At 47.1% G+C, this 21,181-nt stretch overlaps 1 protein-coding gene across 1 annotated transcript in view; it reads right to left on the bottom strand.

The window, feature by feature from the left end:
* Positions 1-21,181, bottom strand: part of PXYLP1 (2-phosphoxylose phosphatase 1) — a 62,822-nt gene that overhangs the window by 41,184 nt on the left and 457 nt on the right. The gene's annotated exons all lie outside the window — the stretch shown is intronic.

The raw sequence follows: 21,181 nt of genomic DNA, 5'->3' as shown, positions 1-21,181 counted from the left end.
GGTTGTAAAAGGAGCCAGAGAAGGGAGATGATACATCGAACATTGATACATGCAGGGAAGTGTTGTGTCTAGAGAAAGCCGGCTGCCCAGAGGCCACACAGGTGGAGCTGGGGCGCCCCTGCCATGTCTGGGTCTGCTTCTCCAAGGGGAGGGCTTGCCTGGCCCAGCACCCACAGCCCTCTACCCAGGCCAGCTTCCCCACTCATCTCAAGGTGTCCTACCATCAGTGGGACCAGACAACGCACTCACTGATTCTCACTCCCTCCCTGGAGTGCCCTCTGGACACTAAGCTGACTGAGCTGCAGGATGGAGCCGGAAGAGGGGTCTGATTGCAGGATCCGCTCTACCAGGCAGGCCAGCTTGAAAGACAGGCCCACTTCATGGACCTGCCCTTATTTTCTAGGGCCAGGGTCCTATCTCCTCCCAGCACCTGGCCTCCTTGGGGAATACTGGACAGGAGCAGGCCCAGAGGCCTCCCTGCCCCTCTCAGCAGGGGCAACATATTGAAGGATATTTAACAGTCATGAGGCGTGGCTCCCCTGGAACATTCTGCACGTTGCCGCACTACAGACCCTCCAGGCACCTCTCTCACCTGGGGGTGTCCTCCTGAAAAGCAGCCTGTCTTCTACCCTAGGGTGGTGAGGGGTGATTTGACCTGTGTCACTGTCATGCCCGGATGTGATATGGAGTGGCAACAGCCACCTCTTGGCTGTGGGGGGAGCCAGTGGGGAGCTGAGGTGGTGATATGGTTTGGATGTGTGTCTCCTCCAAATCTCATGTTGACGTGTGATCCCCAGTGCCGTAGGTGGGGCCTAGTGGGAGGTGTTTGGGTCATGGGAGTGGATCCCTCGTGAATGGCTTGGTGCTGTCCTCTTGGTGGTGAGTGAGCTCTAGCTCTGTTAGTTCATGTGAGAGCTGGTTATAAGCAGCCTGGGACCTCCTCTTCTGTCTCTTGCTCGTGTTCTCACCATGTGATACGCTGGCTTCCCCTTTGCCTTCCACCATGACTGTAAGCTTCCTGAGGCCTCAGCAGAAGCAGATGTTGGCACTACGCATCTTACAGCCTGCATAACTGTGAACCAAATAAATTACTTTTCTTTTTAAATTACCCAGTCTTGGGTATTCCTTTACAACACAAAATAGACTCACACAGGGGGTGTGCTGATCAGTGCTGCAGATTGATCCTGAAGCAGGCCCTGAATAAAGGGCAGCACCAAAACCAATGTTCTTTGCCCTGCTTTAAGGACCTGTTATGATCTGGCCACACCCCACAAATCCCACCTCATTTCCCAGTCATACCCACAATAGGTTGTTAAGTGCATGGGCCCAAGGGTTAGCTGGCTGGGTCTAGAGCCCTGCTCTACCTGAGAATGAGCCACAGTTTCCCCATCTACGAAGTGAGAACAATCATGGGGCCCATTTCATAGGTTGTGTAGGGAGGGACTCATGGGGTTAAGATATGTAAGGAACACAGTACAGTGCCTAGCCTCTGATAAGCTCTCAGTAAGTATTAGCAGTGATTTTGCTGATGGTTTTTTTAATACCCACCAGCCACATGTGAGCTACTTACCCTACTTCTCCCTTGTCTTTGTTCCCTCTCCCCAACTCTAGAAATAGAATCTCCACTGGACCATGCCAGAGAAAGTCAGAGTTTGAAGAGGTTTTAAATATCATCTGCTTCAAACCCCTTGGTTGACCTGAAGAGAGGCCAGGGCAGGTCAGAGGGGCAAAAGGCCCCAAGCTGCTCAGGGAGGCTGGCCTGCGTGGCTGAAACCCTTGCTTCACATTCAGAATGGTACCCAGCAATCTGCCCTTGTCACGTTCTTCTTCACTGTAGCAGACACACTATATTCTAATTGCCACAGGTGTCTATTCCTTCCTTCCTCTTATGAACAGAGCCCTCTGGATTTTAGCTGGATACATGACCATCCAGCTAAAGAGAATATTTCCTAGACTCCCTTGTAACTGGTTGTAGTGATGTGATGTTCTTCCAATGAGTCGTGATTGGACATAATAGGGCCATTCCAGATCAAAAGGAGGCTGCCTGCCCCAGCCCATCCTGACCTTTTTTCTCCTATTCCAGGCTCTGAAACACTGACATGATGAGGAGCAACTTTCACCATGCAGATGGAAGCAACATCCTAGTGGATGACAGAGAAGGATCCTAGTGGATGACAGAGAAGGACCCTAGATGTCCCCAAGGGGCAAGGCCACCCACTCCTTGATTTCCTTCCAGCTCAAATCGTTTTGGGAGACAGAAATTAATCTCACAGCATTTTAATCCATTGTTATTTCACTTCTGTTTAAGCAGACAAACCAATATCCGATCTAGAACTTGCTGTTAGCAGAACGCTGGCACTCTTCATGGGGCTCCCTTCTGGAGGTGTAATGAGCAAGTGCTCAGGCGTTCACAAGCTGCATTAGGCAGAAAATCTCATCACTGACCAGGCTGAATGCCACTCTTAGATATGATATGAGACACTGTCGTGGTCACCTTTCTTCTTTTTGCACTTTAGTTTTTGCTTTACTTAAATAATTCATGTATCTATAAAGATGGCTTGGCTGCAGATAACAGAAAACCCTAGCAAGCAAAGAGACTCATCCACATTCTCACATGACAAGCCATAGTATTAGGACAGCAGCTCCAAGGCTAGTTGATTCAGCAACTCCAAGCATCAATTGGAAGCCAAGAGCTTTCCATGTCTGTCCTCTTACTAGGCTGGCTTCTCTCAGGGTCGCAAGCTGGCAGCCACACTGCCAGGCATCACAGCCACACTCAGCCATGGGCGAAGGCAGAAGGGATAACTCTGTTCATCTCTACTAGCAGCAAAGAAGCCTTCCCCAGAAACCCCTCCCCCAGGCTGCCCATCGCATCTCACTGGCTGACGTGTGTCACGTGCCCACACCCAAACCAATCACTGACACTGGGAATGGACACAACGACTGGGTGGAACCAATCAAGATGCATCTCCTGGCAGAGGCCCATGCAGGGATAGAATGGGCAGAGGCCTGAATAGAGTCAGGGCTCTGTTAGGAATAAGTGAGCAAGGGGATGTTTGCAACAACTCACAACTGGAGAAGGTGTGACAACATGCACAATTATTCTGAAAGAGTATTCTCAAACACAGTCATCTGATGACAGTACCAGAACTTTTCAAATCCAGTAATCAAAACACATACAGTCATAATTATATGTTTAAAAAACATCAGTGCTGGTTTGCTCAGGTGTAATTCAGCAGTGACAAACAGCAGAGCAGCCTCCTGCAGCCTACGGACTGTACGTGTTCCACTAACGGACCTTTTGTTTCATATTTTACATGTTTTTAAAATAGGCAGCATTAATTATTTACCTGCCATTTTTTTCCTACAAGGATTTGAGGCTGATAATCTGCAGATTTAGTATTTTTAAATCCTTGAAATAGTAAACTTTTTTTTTTCTTTTGTGAACTACATGTTCTAACCACTCTCTCCTTTGAGGTTTTTTTTTCCCCAGCTCTACAAAGGATAAACTTGTCAAGGCATCTGATCATTTCTCAGGGCCAGAACAGACTCAAATAACTAATTCATCAAGCCAGGATTTTCACTTTTATGTACACTTCAGTTATTATTATCGTTTGTTTGACATTTTGGAACAAGTCTGTGTTCCATCCAACGTTACTGCTTTGCTCTTTCTTAAGTTTCAAAGTAGTTACATCTGAGACTGGCATTATTATTTTAGAATGTCAAGAGCAGCTCTAAGTACCTCAATAAAGAAAGGAGAACATGCAGTTGGCATGATTTTACTCACCACAAAGCCACTTTAAAAATATATCTGTTTTTAAAAAAATTTTGCAAGCAAAGTATGTCAATTAAAAGTTTCTTAAAATGTCAAAGAAAGCACGAGAGGATTAAACAGGCAGGCTGCAAGACTGGAAGTGCAAGTGGCATACAATAAAGGCTTGAATGATAAAAGTCAAACTTGTAAAGGAAAAAAAAAAAGGTTTACAAAGTCCTGAGACTCATAGCTGTGCAATGTAAATCAGGCACACCTGAAAGCACAGGTTACCAAGGCCTGCATTTCTGTGTTAACAGTATTATCTAGGAATGGGATTTTGCTCTGGATGGACACACAGACTCATGGACGCGTGGAGCACTCACGTATGCCACTGAGAGGCGTTTTGCCCAATGAGGCCTTTTTGGGCTGGGATCACACTTACCTACAGAGCTTTGGCAAGACCCTGTACTCACTGGCAGGTCATTCTATGACTCATTCATGAAGAGTAGTGGGGCACCAGGAACCCTGTAGCTCGTTATCACTGCCAGTGCCAGTGGGCATGAACTTTATGTCCTTAGAAGTAAGTCTGAGAACACGGCTGTCCCACTTAGTGGGAGGTTGACAGTGTCAGTATAGAATGAGCCCTCCTGCCCATGGAGGTGGCCAAGCGTATGTCGCCACTGCTGGTGATGCTATAGAGAGGCTGATGTGGGTGACCTTTTGGAGCCCTCCATGTGCTGAGATCCAAGGATTCTCTGACTCAGATCCCAAAACAAGCTCTCAAGACACACACACACACACACACACACACACACACACACACACACACACACACACTCTCTCGCTCTCTCTCTCTCCATATATATATACACACACATATATATACACACACACATATATACATACATATATATATATATATATAGCTCCTTTGCACTCATAAAGTGACACCTAGAACAAAAATAGAGCTAAGGGCACTGTTACCTATAATTATGACATTTAGCTTTGGAGGAAATCTGAACTGCATAGAGTCCCAGCTCCCCACTAATAAAGTAGGTAATAAGACTCTTAAGGGGCCGGGCTCAGTGGCTCACTCCTGTAATCCCAGCACTTTGAGGCCAGGGCAGGTGGATCATTTGAGGTCAGGAGTTTGAGACCAGCCTGACCAACACGGTGAAAATCTGTCTCTACTAAAAATGCCACACACACAAAAAAATTAGCTGGGCATGGTGGTGAGCACCTGTAGTTCCAGCAACTTGGGAGACTGAGGCAGGAGAATTGCTTGAACCCGGGAGGTGGAGGTTGCAGTGAGCCAACATTGCGCCACTGCACTCCAGCCTGGGTGACAGAGTGGGACTCCGTCTCAAAAACAAAATAAAACAACAACAACAAAACCAAAACTCTTAAAAGCTCCAAAGCTTTGATTCAGCTTAGCTAAAAGTTGTAATGAAACACATAACTCCAGGTTGATGTAACTTAATGAGAAATTTGGGAGCAAAAGTGGTTGACACAAGTAATTTTGAGAATGAAAAGCAATGGGGGGTGGCCATGATCCTTATTTACACACCAGTTTCCACAAACTGCAGCTAACTGAGCAAGTACTTACTCTGTATTATCAAATTTCTAGATGGAGTTTCTTACTTAATATGTCTATCAAATAGGGCAAAAAGCTATACTGTAATATTTAGAGGTTTGTTTTTGTAGTTCTCTTACAAGGCCCATGGAGGTACTGCTTGGGCACTGTTGTGTGTTGTAGGAAATTGCAGTGGTGGGACTGTTTGTTGTAGAATGAGAACTCTTGGTTATAGAACATTGACTGTGGGCACCAACTCTGTGATAATGAACCACAGACTGCCATATCACTGATTGTGATAAAATAACTGATAGAATCAGGATGGACATCCATGCTTCCTCTCTTTAAGTTAGAGATCAAGTAATCCTAGAGGACACGTGCATTTCAGGGACATACCTGAAAGCCTTGTTTTATAAGACAAATCATTCTAACGGATTAATTTTAAAATGTAATACAAATCTTGTTTTCCAAGAAGGACTATCTTCTGTAATCTTCCCGTTAGGGAGTCATCAGATCTCTGGTCTTTTAGGGGTTTCCTGTAATGCTCCAGGGATGTCAACCAAATACTGCCCATGGCCTCCATGGCCCCACCTCAAGCCCTCTACCACTACCAGCGCAGCCTCACCTCAAGCCCTCACACTATGCCTCCCCCGGACGCAGATATCTCTCAGCCCCACAGAAGAGCCTTGCTCACTGGGGACTTCAGGCCTGGGTCAGCTAGGCAGGTGCCTGGAATGACTAAAGGGCATCACTCCTATTCCCCAAGAATGAACCTGAGGTGGAGAAAGCTGTTACTCTTGGAGCTGCCTGAGGCAGGGGAGGGAGGTAAGACCCCAAGGAGCATGCTGGAGCCAGCACACAAGGCCACTGGACTGCCTTTCCGGGAGGAATCTGGTGAGCTGAGACAGGTAGTGGGTTTGAAGCCAAGGCTGAAGTGCTCAAAAACACAGAGAATGAGACCAGTTACTGCCTGAATAACTGTGTGAGACACATGCATGAGAAACAGCCGGCTGGGCCCGGTCTACCTCCAGACTATGAGGATAAGTGTAAAATGATGGCTGTTTTAAGGCACCAAGTTTGGGAATGATTTGCTATGTGGCAACACTGAGCTCCATGAGGCTGGGAACTTTGTCAGTCTTGCTCCCTATACGTGTATCCCCAGGGCCAAGAACACTGCCTGGTCCAGAGCAGGTGCTTAACCGATATTTGTGGAGAGAGTGAATGGATGTATGAATGAACAGATGAATGAATGGAGGAGAGACTCACTACAGCCAGTAGCAATCCCTCCACCTGCCTCCAGCCAGCATGCTGCCTTTCCTCTGTGCCTTCACTTTCTCACCTTGTTGACTGCTGACCATGCCCTGGATCCCAGCTCCAAGATCACTTTCTCAGAGAGGCTGCCCTTCAACTCGCCCACCTTGTTTAGCACCCTGTCTCACACTCTCAAGTCACCTGGTGTTTCTCCTCCATGACACTTCTCAGCACTGTCATTATGTAATCATACGACCATGGGGAAATTCCTGGCTAGCTGGCTGTCTCCTGCGACTGACCCTAAGCGACATGACAGTAGGAATAGTGTCTGCCTGTTTGCAGAGAGCTGACTGACCGCCTGTCAGAACATTTCTGAAAACTGGCAGCATACAGCCAGTCTCATTATTAGAAAGTGCCAATTCTTAGAGAGCTCTCTTTTAATGTTAAGCTGGAATTGACCTCTAACTGCTAGCCTATCCTGCACCAAGCTTTCCAAATCCATTACACCCAGGTCATCCTTGCCACACAGACCGCAGGTGACCCAAAAGGTTAAGCGTCTTCTCCAGGTTTACTTGGTCAGTCGGGGGAAGAACTAGAGTCTGAAGCCAGCTCTCCTGACTTTCCAGTTCAATGCTATTTCCATCACACCACACTGACTCTTGGATGTTTCCACTGACATTAAATGCTCTGAAACCATCATAATCTCTCTATCCAAACAACAACAGCAAAGCTGTGTACTTTTCATAGCAGAACGCATGGAACAGGTCAAGCTTAACATATAATACAGAGTATACAATATCCATATATAACAAGAGCTCATGGTGATATTTTAGGGACCTCCCTCCCAAATACCTAAGTGATGAGCCCCTGAGCAAATATCTAATTCTGATTTTCATTTGGTGCTTGTCTACTGGACACTTCTTGTGCCAATTCTCTGCAGGAGGTATTTCTTCTGCTTTCTTTTCTATGACTTGTCATTCCCAGGATCTTTGAAGATCAAGGACATAAATAAACTAAAATAAAAAACACTCCAGGTTATCTGCAATAGCTCAACAGGCCAGCAACCCTGAACAACTGAGCTTTTGGAGAGAATGCGATGACCAGATAAAAAGTCCCTGACCTAATGTAAAAGGAAAAAAGGATAGAGAACAAGGTATGGCATGATTCTAATCAATATGTATAGTTATGTATATGTTTGGAAAACCAGGATAGAAATACATATACATTTAAAAATGAGCTGATGGCCAGGTGTGGTGGCTTACACCTGTAATCATAGCACTTTGGGAGGCTGAGGCGGGTGGATTACCTGAAGTCAGGAGTTCGAGACCAGCCTGGCCAACATGGCAAGGCTATATTTAGTAGAGACTCCTGTCTCTACTAAAAATACAAAAATTAGCTGGCTTGGTGGCAGGCACCTATAATCTCAGCTACTTGGGAGGCTGAGGCAGGAGAATCGCTTGAACCCCGGGGGCGGAGGATGCAGTGAGCCAAGATTGCACCACTTCACTCCAGCCTGCACGAAAGTGCAAAACTCCGTCTCAAAAAAAAAAAGAAAAAAAAGGAGTTAGTGGCATTTCTTACCTTTCAGATTGGCCAAAAAAAAATTCACCTCTCACCTCTCTTGAATGTTAGTTAGTCTCAGGGGGGTGAGTTCTTTCATACACTGCTGGTAAGAGGATTAATTAGAATGGTATCTGTGAAGGGGAAATGGTGGTCTCCATCAAAACAATAAACATGCACATCTTTTGCCCCAAGCATTTGTATTCCAGGTTTCTATCCTACAAAAATGTTACCACCTATGTACAAAGCAGCATTAGGAGTCATTATAAAAATGTGAAAATAACTGAAATGTTCATCCATAGGGAAAGAGTTGGAAAATCACAGTTTGTCCAAACAATGGAACACGATTCAGCCTTAAAAAAAGAAAGAAGTGGGCTTAGGTGTGGACAGACAAACCTCCAAGAAATATTGCCAAGTTAAAAACAAAAGACAGAAAACAAAAGTAGCAGCATGCTAGATACAGTGTAATCTCACTTAGGTAAAACCAACGCTTGCATATCCCAACATATATATGTAAATTTTCGGAAAACAAATTTACAGAAAAAGGTCTAGCAGGAGATGGCTGCTCAAATTAACAGTGTCATCTCTATTGTGAAGCAGGAAGAACTTTCCATATTTACTCATATATTTTAATGCTTTGATTTTATAGTATGTTGGGTACAAATAACAAACAAACAAAAAAAGGTTAGTAATGACAGAGGAAAACATTATATTGTTAAGTCAAAAAGACAAGCTACAATACAGCATGTACCGGCTGGGCTGAATGGCTTGAAGCAGGGGTGGGAGCAAGACTTTTTATTGTACACTTTAGAATTTGAACCTGTGCTATTTAAAAAAATGAATTTAAATAATTGCTATTTGTAAAAGTAACAACAAAAAAAAAAAAAAAAACAAAAACAAGGAAAAACATTAAAAAGAGAAAAAGAGAAAATGTGTCCTAAATATTATGAGTGGTTATAGCTGCACTGACAAGTAATCTAAATTTTCTTTAAAACAAACAAATTACAAGACAGAAGATTGGCTCAGCACTCCTTAAGTAAGTAGGAATCCTGGCAGGCTTATTTTCTCACATATATTTCTGCGTTTTCTAAATTTTCTTAAAACAAACTTGTATTACTTTTAAAAATCAGAAAAAAGGAGTACTGTAAAACATATTTAAATTACTTTTAAACAATGCAGTTAAGCAGTATTTCACAGGGCAGGCACATGATAAATTACAGAGGCCAGTGGTTTTAAAACACTATCCTCTTTCAAAACTCATCACAACATGGAATCTGATGTGGAATTCAGGTAGCAGTCGAGGTGCTTAGGTGGACTGGGAGGAGCCTTGTGCCCCACTTAGCAGCAGCCCCATCTACCTGCAGAACCCAGGGTTCCAAGAACATCCTTAGGAAATGCACGGTACAGCCAGACAAAGGCTACAGGCACCTGAGGGGTGGGGGACTCTGCGCCGGGATGATCAGTGAGATGGCTGCATGAAAGAGGCAGAAACTGTGCTGAACTAAAAGGCAGGGAGGATGTCAGTGGGCGTGCCTGATGTGAGGATAAATGTTACAGAGGCAGGCTGCAAAGCCCACCCCCATGCCACTGTACTGTGGATGACAGGCCTTATGCAGTGACTCATCAGTGAACAGGGTGGAGGAGGGCTGGAGCCAGACTATGTTCCTGTAGGAGTAGGGAGCCACTGAAAGTTTCTCAGCACACGCCTGACCGGATGAAGGTGGTATTCTTGAAATGTCACTCTCAAGCTGCTGATAGATACAGCCTGCATATCACCCCACCCCTGAGTTACAGCATGGCACTGGCAGCAGGAAGACACCCTCCAACCCCCGGGTCCTGACATTTGGGCGCTTGCGGTTCTATCATCATACAACTGGTGGGTTTTGCCAGGATTGTGCTGTGTTCAGACGACCAGACCAGGCAGGCTCCGGCCCTCCTACACTGCTATCCTAGAAGTAGCCCTCATTCCAGGGGCAGTAGGGTTGGGGTCCCCAAGTCACAGCTCATGGTCCCTCCCTGGCACTGAGACCAGGCCTTTTACTCTACCACTTAACAGCTTGGGCAAGGTATTTAATCTCTCTGAGCTGCAGTGTCCTCACCTGCAAATGGTAATTCATTCATTCATTCATTCAGATATTTACTGAGCATCTGCTCTATGCCAAGGATAGTTATAGAAGCTGGCGATTCAAAGTGACCAAACCAGCCCCAAATTCCTGCCCTCATGGAGCTTCTATTCTAGTAGAGTGTAATATTGCTGCCTGCCTCAGGGGACATGGAGGGGATTAGATGAGATCCATCCTGGAAAACATAAGACAGTCATGATTTCCTTCTCATTATTATTTGCATTCCCTGCGGCACTTGGACCAAGAAGGCACCCAATAAACAGCATCAAACTATTCAGTCTCTGTCCACGAATATAGATTAACCCACCTTGAAGCAAAGTGCAGTTCGTTCAGCCCTTGGCTTAGACTAGCATGATGGTTCATCTCTCTGTGCCCCACCCAGCCAGCACTGTCTCTAGTCCACCTTAATAAACAGGGCTGGGAGGGAGAACGAAGGAAACCACGCTTGGAACCATTCATCACAATCAAGGCAGCTGACAGCTTTGCTAAACCCTGGCTCAGCCCTCATTTCCTTAGGGAAAGAAAGCACAGAGCTATCAGAACCCTTACCTTCTCAGGCAGTGCTGAAAGTTCCTTTTTCGGCCCAGGGTGTCCTGCCTTATATGGGACACGAATACCTGATGGACTGCACGCCAGCCTCCACTGGGCCCCATGGAGAGGACTCAGCCCCTCTAATCAGGCCAATCTGTGGCAAGGTGAGCCCTCATTTGGTGGATTTCAGGGTTGAGTATTCTTTGCAATGTGTCCCTGAGGGCATGTATGAGCCTGGGGCAGGGGTGAGTAACAAGCACAACCAGTACATATCCCAAGTGAGTGGCCAGAAGCATTGGTATCAGTCCATGGGAGAAAAAAACTATAAACCAACTTTAGAACCTCATCCTCAGGGATCCAAGAAAGTGCTCCATCAAAAATCTCCCTGGCAAGTATCTTGATATGTAATGACAACTTCAGCTTTCTTCACCAACTACATGCTGGAGTTCTGGTGCCAGCCTCTATTTTTATAGCCTGAGTAATGCCCGGGCAAAGGACCAATCAAGAATCAGACACAGAGGGATGGGGCACAAGAGGTGATGGCACAAGTGATGGGGCACCTCTCCTACTCAGCCTCCAGCAGCAGACCCTTTAGAGCACAGTCTGGGACAGCAGCCAAGCCCTGCTCAGATTCTGGCCCAAACTCCTCTGCAGACTCATCCCCTCTCACAGCCAGCCCATGAGTTCCACAGGGGCTGGTCCTTTTCTACCTGCAAGACCCTGTAAGGCCAAGCCCCATGGCACAGCAGTTGGACGGGTGAATGGCCACACCATCCCGCCCAACTCTGGCACAGTTGACTTGCTGTTCCCCCTTCTCATAACTCAATGTCTACGCCCATTCCACTTTCTTGGCCCAGATGCCTTCTTGACCTGGTTAACTCCTGTTTATCCTTAAACTCAGCTCAAGCACCACCCCCTGAAAGCCTTCCCTGACCCCAAAGCTGGGTGACATCCTCCAATACTGAACAACCACAGCCCTCAGAGCCTACCCCTCCCACTCTACTCATCAACACGACAGACTCATGTCAGCTTCCTTGCCCGCCTTCCCCAGGACTGGGTGGACAGACAGCAGAGCAAGCAACAGTGCTCAACAGGTGTGTAGGGGAAAGGAGGGAGGGTGGGAAAAAGGAAAAGTGAGCACCAGGAAGAATGCTGTGGATGGAGTAGCCCCATCACAGAAACCTACAACAAACTAAACAAGAATAAAGCACTACACCCCAGTATATCAATATATCACTCATCAATTACTGAGGAAAACTAGCAGGAAGTAGTGGGAAAACACTTTTTAATGAATTAGAGGGGAATCAGGTCACTCTTTGCTGTGTCCTCTCCTCCTCTCCAGATGTGGGCTGGGGCGGGGGCTAGAGAGGAAGAGAAGCTTTGGAAGGTTGGGTGGGCAGGGGTACTTGAAAAAAAGGAGCTCTCATAGGCTCGTCTGGCCTTGGGGGACTGAAGACCATTTCCTCTGGGGTAACCTCCTACTGCTGATGTGAATCAACTAGGACACATTCCCACAAAGCTGTTAAGAACATGCCCTGTGTCAAGACAGGGGGATAATGAGGGCCTCCCACTGTCCTACTGAGTCATCTGGCCCAGTTCCCAAAGGTAGGAACAGAAGCAGGGATATAGAACAGATGATCTCCTGGGAATGAAGACGACTCTTGGCTGGAGCCTCTTAGTACAGCATTTCCTTCTAAAGAAAACACCCCCACTTGCCCCTCAATATCCACTCATTCTTTCTTGCTAAGAGAATCCTGAGTTTTTGAGGGGGAGGGGGCAGACAGTGTAGCAGAGACTGCCAGCTAATTGTGATACCCATCTCCTCTCCCTCCTGGGCATGTGGCTGGACCACATTTCCTCCCCTCGGAAGGTATGCTCATGTGACTGAGCCCTGGCCGGTGGAATGTCAGGGCTACTAGTTCAGCACCTCTGAGCCTGGCCCACAAAACCCTCCCACACACCATCCTCCATGTTCCTTCCTCTTCAGCTGACTGAGGCAAACGAGCATGGCAGCCTTGAGAGCCTGAGTCCCTGAATCTCCTTTTGGAGGAGAGCCCCAATCAGAAACAGCCATTTTGGACTGTGTGTGAGCGAAAAGTGAATGCCTACCATATTTGAACTATTAAACATACTTGGTTTGTTTAAGCAGTGAGCCTTCCTCAGTGTGCCCCGCTACACACTCACATGGCCCGTTTAACTGGGGGCAGCCCATGTGATACAGCTCTGGCCATGAAATGTCAGGGGAAGTCTGGTCTGCTGGTGTTTTTTGCCATCATGAAGTAAAGGCCAAGAGAGTAACACAAGTGTCAGTACAGACAGATGTCAGCTGCTGAAACCAACACCAGCAATCACCTATCTTCATGCATTTTGTTACATGACAAAAACAAACCCCTATTTGCTTACGCCACTGAGGCAGGGCTTCCTGCTACTTTCAGCCAGACACTTTCATAACTGATATGTTTTGCAACCACTCACCATTCATTCACCCAACTTTTATTGAGCCCTGTTTCATGCCAGTCCTTGTGCTACAGGCCAAAGCTTTAGAGATGAGCTGGGTATGGCCCCTGCTTTCTAGGGGCTCCCTATCAAGCTGGAAGACAGGCCCATGAGCAGACAATCAGAATACACTGGGAACGGATGCTGTGGTGGCACATGATGATGTCCCAGGACAGTGTGAGCACTGGGCAGTGGGCCGGCACTGAGGTGAGGCGTTCCCAACTCCCCTTCTGGCATTTGGCACACACAGTAAATAAACACTTCTCAAGCTAAAAAGCAAGTAAAAGAACTCGAGATCCTCAGCCAAGCCAACTGCGATTACTTAGTGTAAGTCGAGTCGTTAAACACCATCAATTAATGCAGCTGTTTCAAGATAATCAGCAGTCATTAGAGCAAGATGCACAACAGGAGAAAAAAATCATACGCTGCTAACTTAGCAATGCTAGAAATTATGTGAACTGAGGATGAGACAGGCTTGCTTAGATCTTCCTGCCTGCTGACGCTAGCCACCTCCCAAAATATACTTTCTTTCTCGAAGAAGATGGTGATTTTTCACTTTGAAGACAGAGCCAAAAAAATCAACCATCCATGCCACGACCTTCGACCATAAATGCCCAAGCTTTGATTTTTCAGGTCTGTGTTTCCATTAGGGACTGCAACGGAGACAGACAAATGGGCGACAAAAGAGGTTCCAGTCTGGGAATTCAAGAGCTGATCACGACCAGAGAAGTCAGAGCACCTGGGGAGCCATTTGTAAAACAGAGAAAGGGTTTTCCCCCTTTTATCTTAATTCTCCCTACATACGAAAGATTGGCATTATCTGCTGTTTCTTTGTTTTACAAGTGTGGGGCAAGTTTTTTTTTTTTTTTTTTTTTTTTTTGAGACGGAGTCTCGCTCTGGTGCGGTGGCCGGATCTCTGATCACTGCAAGCTCCGCCTCCCGGGTTTACGCCATTCTCCTGGCTCAGCCTCCCGAGTAGCTGGGACTACAGGCGCCCGCCACCTCGCCCGGCTAGTTTTTTGTACTTTTTAGTAGAGACGGGGTTTCACCGTGTTAGCCAGGATGATCTCGATCTCCTGACCTCGTGATCCGCCCGTCTCGGCCTCCCAAAGTGCTGGGATTACAGGCTTGAGCCACCGCGCCCGGCCCTGTTTTTTTTTTTTTTTTTAAGACAAAACTTCATTTAAAATTCCAGGACATAGGTCTACCCTTGAACAACATGGATTTGAACTGAGCAGGATGACTTACATGTAGGTTCTCTTCCACCTCTGCCACCCTGGAGACAGCAAGACCAACCCCTCCTCTTCCTCCTTCTCAGCCTACTCAATGTGAAGACAATGAGGATGAAACCTTTATGATGATCCACTTCCACTTAATGAATAGGAAATGTTTTCTCTTCCTTATGATTTTCTTAATAACATTTTCTTTTCTCTAGCTTATTGTGAGAATACAGCATATAATACATACAACATACAAAATATGTGTTAACTGACTACATTATCAATAAGGCTTCTGGCTGAGTAGGCTATGTATAGTTACGATGCTGGGGATTTAAAAGTTATACTTGGATTTTCAACTGTGGGAGGCCATGGCGGGGCGCCATCAGTGCTCCTAACCCCCGAGTTGTTCAAGGGTCAACCGTAGTTAAAAATAAATAAAAATAAGCTGGTTGCCACTAAGATAACTGATGACTGGTTTTCCAATCTGACTGCTGACTTATCGGTATGAAGTATTCCAGTGTATGTAGAGTACAAGCTGGGCTAATCACGCTCAAACGAGGCAGAGAAGCACTCGAGTTCCTGAAGCAGCAATCACAGAAGGATTTTCTGGTCGACAGCCCATTGCTGGAGGCTGTGCCAGCTCCGTGATGGCAGGTGCTAGTCGGGCAGGCTGCCATGCTGGGGCCTCTCTGTAGGATGCACAGAGCAAGCAAAGCGAGGTCTGAGGAGGAAGGACTTCTCTTTCCAGCACCAGTTAGCAAACCCATGCCCGTCAACATAGTTTCTTTGGGTCAAGAAGTTTCTAGCTACAGCAGACACAGGAAATGCGGTGTTCTGGCTTCCTGCCTCTGGCTAGTCCCCTACCTGCTCTCAGGAGCAGCTGTGCCATTTCTTGCTAAGATAACTGGGTCTCTGATAGTACCAAAGGTTTCTGGGGCTGCTGAAGAGCCAGTCCAGTCCAAAATAGTAGCCAGGGCAGCATTCTGTCAACCAGGACCAAAAATAGTGCTGGCAAAACCAGGTGAATAAACAGATCTAGGATCTCTTATCATGCTTCCCACTAACAACCTGTGGCCAAGAGTGACAGTTAAAACAACCAGCATGTGTCAGACACAGACAAGTCAAAATGAGTGCCTGTTTCAAAGAGCTGGCAAGGTCACCACCCCATGGTCAGCCCTTTCACAGCCTCTCATGGCTGTAAGTGAGCAAGTGACTGGAAATCAGTCTGCACCACCGTTCACATCCTTCACCACAAACTGAAGTATAATGTCCTCTGTTCCATGAGGACAGAGACCATCATCCTGTATCCATCATCTCAGTGCAGTCATTTGGCGCCTAAAAGGTAATTTTAAGAAACGAATGAATAGGAATAGCAGCTAACATTTTTAAAGCATGTACCATGTGGTAGGTGCTTTTCTAAGCCCTCATCATGTATTATTATATTTCAGTTTCACAACAGTACCATGAAGTAGGTATTATTATCACCACCCAAATTTTACAAATAAGGAAACTGGCCCAGAGAAGTAACTTGCTCAAGGGTATATCGCTAGTAATGGTAGATCCAGGGTTTAAAGTCAATTTGGCCTCTGAAGGTACACACTCAATCACTGCACTGTGCTGCATACACAACCAACTCAGGTACTCCAGTATTAGGAAGTCATCAACAGAGAACCGCTGACATCCACAAACCTTGAAAAGTCCGTCCAGGTTTCTGGATACTACATATACAGTTTTTGTTTGTTTGACTTGTAGAAAATTTTAGAGAAAACCAATACTTACTTTCACCCCTAAGAATAGGACCACCTACAATTATCAAAAAACTATATAACCACATCCAGTTATCAAGCAACTGTGGGCAGGAATATCTAGGTTTACATAGTATTTCTCTGCTTAAGGGATCTAAATTCTAGAGGAAGCCTTTTAACAATCCCAAGGTCCCATCTTCCCATCTCTAAGCAGATCGCAGGCTTACTGGATCAAATGAGATCATGGACAAGGTTCATATTTATATCTCTCCATGTTTTAATGATATTCAAGCTTAATAGTTTCTGTAAGTCCTTCCATTACTATTTGAGCTTCCAAAAATTCGTGCTACAACTTTACTAACTTTACGGTAATTCAACTGCCACTTTCATTTTAGAAGCATAAAGCCTTAACCAGACAGTAAATGTTTAATTCTAACTAGATTCTCCTATGTCTGCAGAGGACAAACTTAGCAAGTAAGAGCTTCATTTTATTTTACAGTTAAAAAGTTCAAAATGATACTGCTATATCTCTGAAGGCCTGAAGGTTGGTGTTGGATCCAAGAATGAGGTAAGCCTAGGAAAGCAAGCTGTGGTTTTGTTGGTTGGAAAGACACATGTCCCTGAATAATTGAGGGGTGGGACAAATAGTATTCAAAATGATTTGTAACTTTAATGTAAATGATGGCTGTAACCACAAACAGAAGTGGAGGAGGAAAGGGGAGTGGGAGTATCAAAACCAGGTGCAATCATTTTCATCTTAATATGCTTTTTAATTAATATGCTATTGATTACAGCTCTTTCTAAGGAAGTTGGTCAAGCCCGGGGGCAGAAAGGGTGGCAAGCAGGTGACAAAAGGATGCCCTGTAAACTGAAACATGAATGTGTAAATTGGGGAAATGATTTTGCAAATACAAAGAGAATTTTAAAGTTACTACAGTCTCTACTACTAGATGTTTGAGTTCCCCCAAACTCTCCTCCTCCCCAGAGTACACAACTCAGAGGGAGTTCCACTGATGGAGGGAGGGGCAGATGCATGCACAGATGACTTGGCCAACGGGATGAGGTGATGGCTGCCTCCTGACTGCAGGAACTACTCCCCAAGCTGCCATCCAGTTATTCTTCTATGCCTTTTAATCATTAACTTCTTCCACACTCCTGAGATTGTTCCTGCTATCACTGCAGGTTGAACTTTTTCCAGAAGCCAGTGGCTTCCCCAGCCAAAGTCCAAGAAGGGTCAGAGAAGCCTGCCAGTGTTGAGGGTGGAGGATAAACAGGCCAGAGTCTGTGGTTCAGTTAGGTGTTAGTTGGCTAGGGCCCTCCTACCTTTTGGAGTCAGAGCAGAGCCTGAAATTCATTCTGGGTTCACGGGTGCCTCCTCGTGGCTGCCATGCAGCATCTCCAGGTTGAGAGGCTCCAATGGGCCCTCGCTCACCTGCAAGGCTGCGCAGCAGGTTCAAGAAGAGTCCCTGGGAGATGCTTCTGTCAAAAGGCCCACCATCCTACTAGAAAGCTGCCCCCTCTTCTTCACCTCCTAAGTACAGGTGCACAGACCTTCCAAGCCACTGCTCCTTTTGTCAATTACCTAGACTCTCTCCTCAGCGCCTCAGGTGAGATGGTCGTAATTTGAAGCGGCCAGGAGGGCTCTCCAAGTGGCACCCTGTCTCCCTAGGAACTTCCTCCATTGGAAAATGGGGGATGTCGAAGGGGTCTGGGGCTACAGCTCAGGGCCTATAAATTAAGCCATGGTAAAGTGGCTTCCCAGGCCAAACTCCAGATCAATCTTGCTCAAACCATTATTTCCAAAAGGGCACACACCTCATTCAAAAACTTCAAACAGCTCAGTGCTCTCCTACTGTGCTAAGCCCAAGTCTCAGCTGGCTTTCAAGGCCTTCTCAAAACCAGACTGATGGGCCCAGCAAATGGATTTCAGATTCCCATGGGTCCATTTTTCCTATCTCAGTGACTTTGCTCCTAACTGATAACCCCTACACTGGAATGTGGGCACACTTCCTTATCCACCAACCAGGAACCTTGTCCAGGGACAGGTTCTGGGGCCGAAATCTCCCCCTATGAATTTTCAGGACCTTGAACATTCTCCCATCCTTTCTCCCACCCACCTCTAGCTAGTAGTCTCTTTCTCCTTCTCCTCCCTTTCTCTCACTTGCAGACTGCAGGCATTAATTAAACCTCTTCTACAAAACAGATTTTCACCAGCTGCAGGAATTCTGAGCCAGATCTGAAGACAGAGACAATCTGGGTAAGAAAGATAAGTTCGTGACAGCCAGGGGCAGTGCAGGCTTCCACAGTCAAGTGGTAGAGTCAATTTTAGCCCTTTCCAGATTCCCCAAAAAAAAGGGGACATGAAGTGTTCCCACCCCCTCAGCACTTGGCTGTACTGCCTGGGGCTGGCCTTTGACAGACACCTAAGAGCTGGACCTTGCCCCATCTGCCAGTGGGTCATAGCCACCTCCAAGAGACCAAAGCACTGGCTCAAAACACCAACCTCCCTCCCACCAATACAGCTGCAAGCCATAGAGCCAGGAATGTGCAAGAAGAGGCACTCCCAGCCCGCCACAGGAAGCAACACCTGTGGGGCTCTGCAAGTGGTACCCTGTCTCCCCGGCAGCTTCCTCCATCAGTGGGCAGGGATAGCAAATGTTAAAGGGGACTGGGACTACAGCTCTGGGCACTCTAGGTGAAGCTGTGGTGGGCTCAACCCTCAGCAGACAAACTTAGTAGCTCCCAAGGGTGCCCACCACCACCCACCCCAATTCTTGAATGAAGACAACTGATTTTCTTCATAGAAATCCTGGAGTCCCCACTGAGGTTAATGACCCACCATCAGAGCCTGATGTGTAGATCGCACTCCCTGCCCCAAACACACGCAAAAATGAGTTTGTCTCTAGTGATATGACACATTTTAAAAAAACAAAAACAAAAACTGCTGAATTTAAGGGTAACATTTTGAATGAACAGTATAGCAAAGTGTAGAAGATATTGGTTGTGAACTCAGACTAATTCACGGGGCATCCATTTTTTTTTCTCACAAACACTGAGTACCCCATGTGGTAGATGGGGCCGAGGGAGGGGGGGAGACCAGGCAGGGACCTAGGGCCCCAGAGATGGTTCCACCCATCCCTGAAGATGCTCCTGCACAGTGAGGCATCTGACAGTGACTAATCGCAGAGCGGTGTAGGGAGGGCCAAGGAGAAGCCCACAGGAATTTCTGGACAGTCAGAGAGACCCTACTGAGCCCCAGTGTGTCCTTGGGCTACTTATCTAACAAATAGTGAAGTAAGATTGAGCTAATTACTATTCAAGCTGATCAACAGAAAAAAGAGTTACAGATATTGCAGTTCCACAAACACTCAGAGTGCTGTGCTCCAAAGACCAGGTGGCCCACGCTGTTCCTGGTGCCCAAACGCAGCCTCCCAACACATCAGTGAGGGTGGGCTGGTCAGGAGCCAATCCCTAACAGAGAAGTTTCCCCTACACATCCTTTCTCTGAGATAAGCAATTAATTTAATCCAGGACTTAATGAAAGCCAGGAGAAAGGATGGAGCAGATTCATATACTGGCTTTCAGGCTGTCCCATGCATCTCCACGTCTCTCCAGGGACCACGAGGGTTTTTTGTTTGTTTGTTTTAGACGTTGTTTTGCTCTTACTGCCCAGGCTGGAGTGCAATGGCGAGATCTCGGCTCACTGCAACCTCCGCCTCCCGGGTTCAAGCGATTCTTCCGTCTCAGCCTCCCGAGTAGCTGGGATTACAGGCATGCGCCACCACGCCCGGCTAATTTTGTATTTTTAGTAGAGACAGGGTTTCTATGTTGGTCAGGCTAGTCTCGAACTCCCGACCTCTGGTGATCCGCCCGCCTCGGCCTCCCAAAGTGCTGGGATTACAGGCGTGGGCCACCGCGCCTGAGGCTTTTTGATCCATCTGCTATAATCCCCCTTCCCACAAATGTCCCGATTGGGCACCAACACCTCTGAGGAGGGTAAGTTGTTGCCAAGCCCGACCGCAGTCGCGCCCCGCACTGCCAGCTTCACACCCACGGGCCTTCTGCAAATATCAACAAACGAACCCATTTGTGGAGCACTCTCCGATCCCCCATCCACCCCCCTACACTTGCCCATTCACAGCTCGATCTGATTCCACCTCTCTCCTAATTTTACTTGTTGAATGCTTACAAAGGATCCCTGCCTTCCCACAAAGACACTGGCTGGCCAGGCGGTGATAACCTCACTCTCCCACAGAGCCCCCTCGCAATCGCTGAACTCACAGCCGAAGCGGGAAATATGGCTCCACGTCCTGCACCGCGAATCCTTTACCATCCACAGGTACAATTTAAAAGGCAGCTGCGGCTGCAAAGCAGGCAACCTACCCTAAGCAAATCCATTCATTCTCTCTCTCTCTCTCTCTCTCTCTCTCTCTCTCTCTCTCTCTCTCTCTCTCTCTCTCTCTCTCTCTCTCTGTGTGTGTGTGTGTGTGTGTGTGCAGGCAACCTACCCTAAGCAAATCCATTCTGTGTGTGTGTGTGTGTGTGACAAACCCAGCTTATTTAAAAGATCAGGACATATGCAAGTTCACCAGCAAAAGCAACGTCGTGGGTCTACACCACATGGTCCTAACCTGCGCATCCAGGAATGTTAACCTGCACTCGGGCTGCCCCGCGGCCAGGCCCGGGACTCCCGGAGGCGTCAGGCTGCAGGTGGCTGCCAAGAGGAGCCAGCCCCGTCTCCGGGAAAGGCCGCGAAGTTGCGGCCGCCTGCTTACCTGGAGACCAGCCGGCTCAGGACCACCCGGGAAGGGGGATCCTGGGAGCTTGAATCTCGGCTGGAATCCGGTGGCGGGAGTGCGGGGTCCGTGCGGGAGAGGGCTGAAGGGGCAGGGGCGAGGTTGAGGCGGGCTCCGCCAGACAGTGCGGGG

Source organism: Macaca thibetana, chromosome 2, assembly GCF_024542745.1.
Source record: "Macaca thibetana thibetana isolate TM-01 chromosome 2, ASM2454274v1, whole genome shotgun sequence".
In the NCBI taxonomy this organism is placed as follows: domain Eukaryota; kingdom Metazoa; phylum Chordata; class Mammalia; order Primates; family Cercopithecidae; genus Macaca; species Macaca thibetana.
The sequence above is the reverse complement of the archived record's forward strand: the minus strand, read 5'-3'. Positions and strand labels throughout refer to the sequence as shown.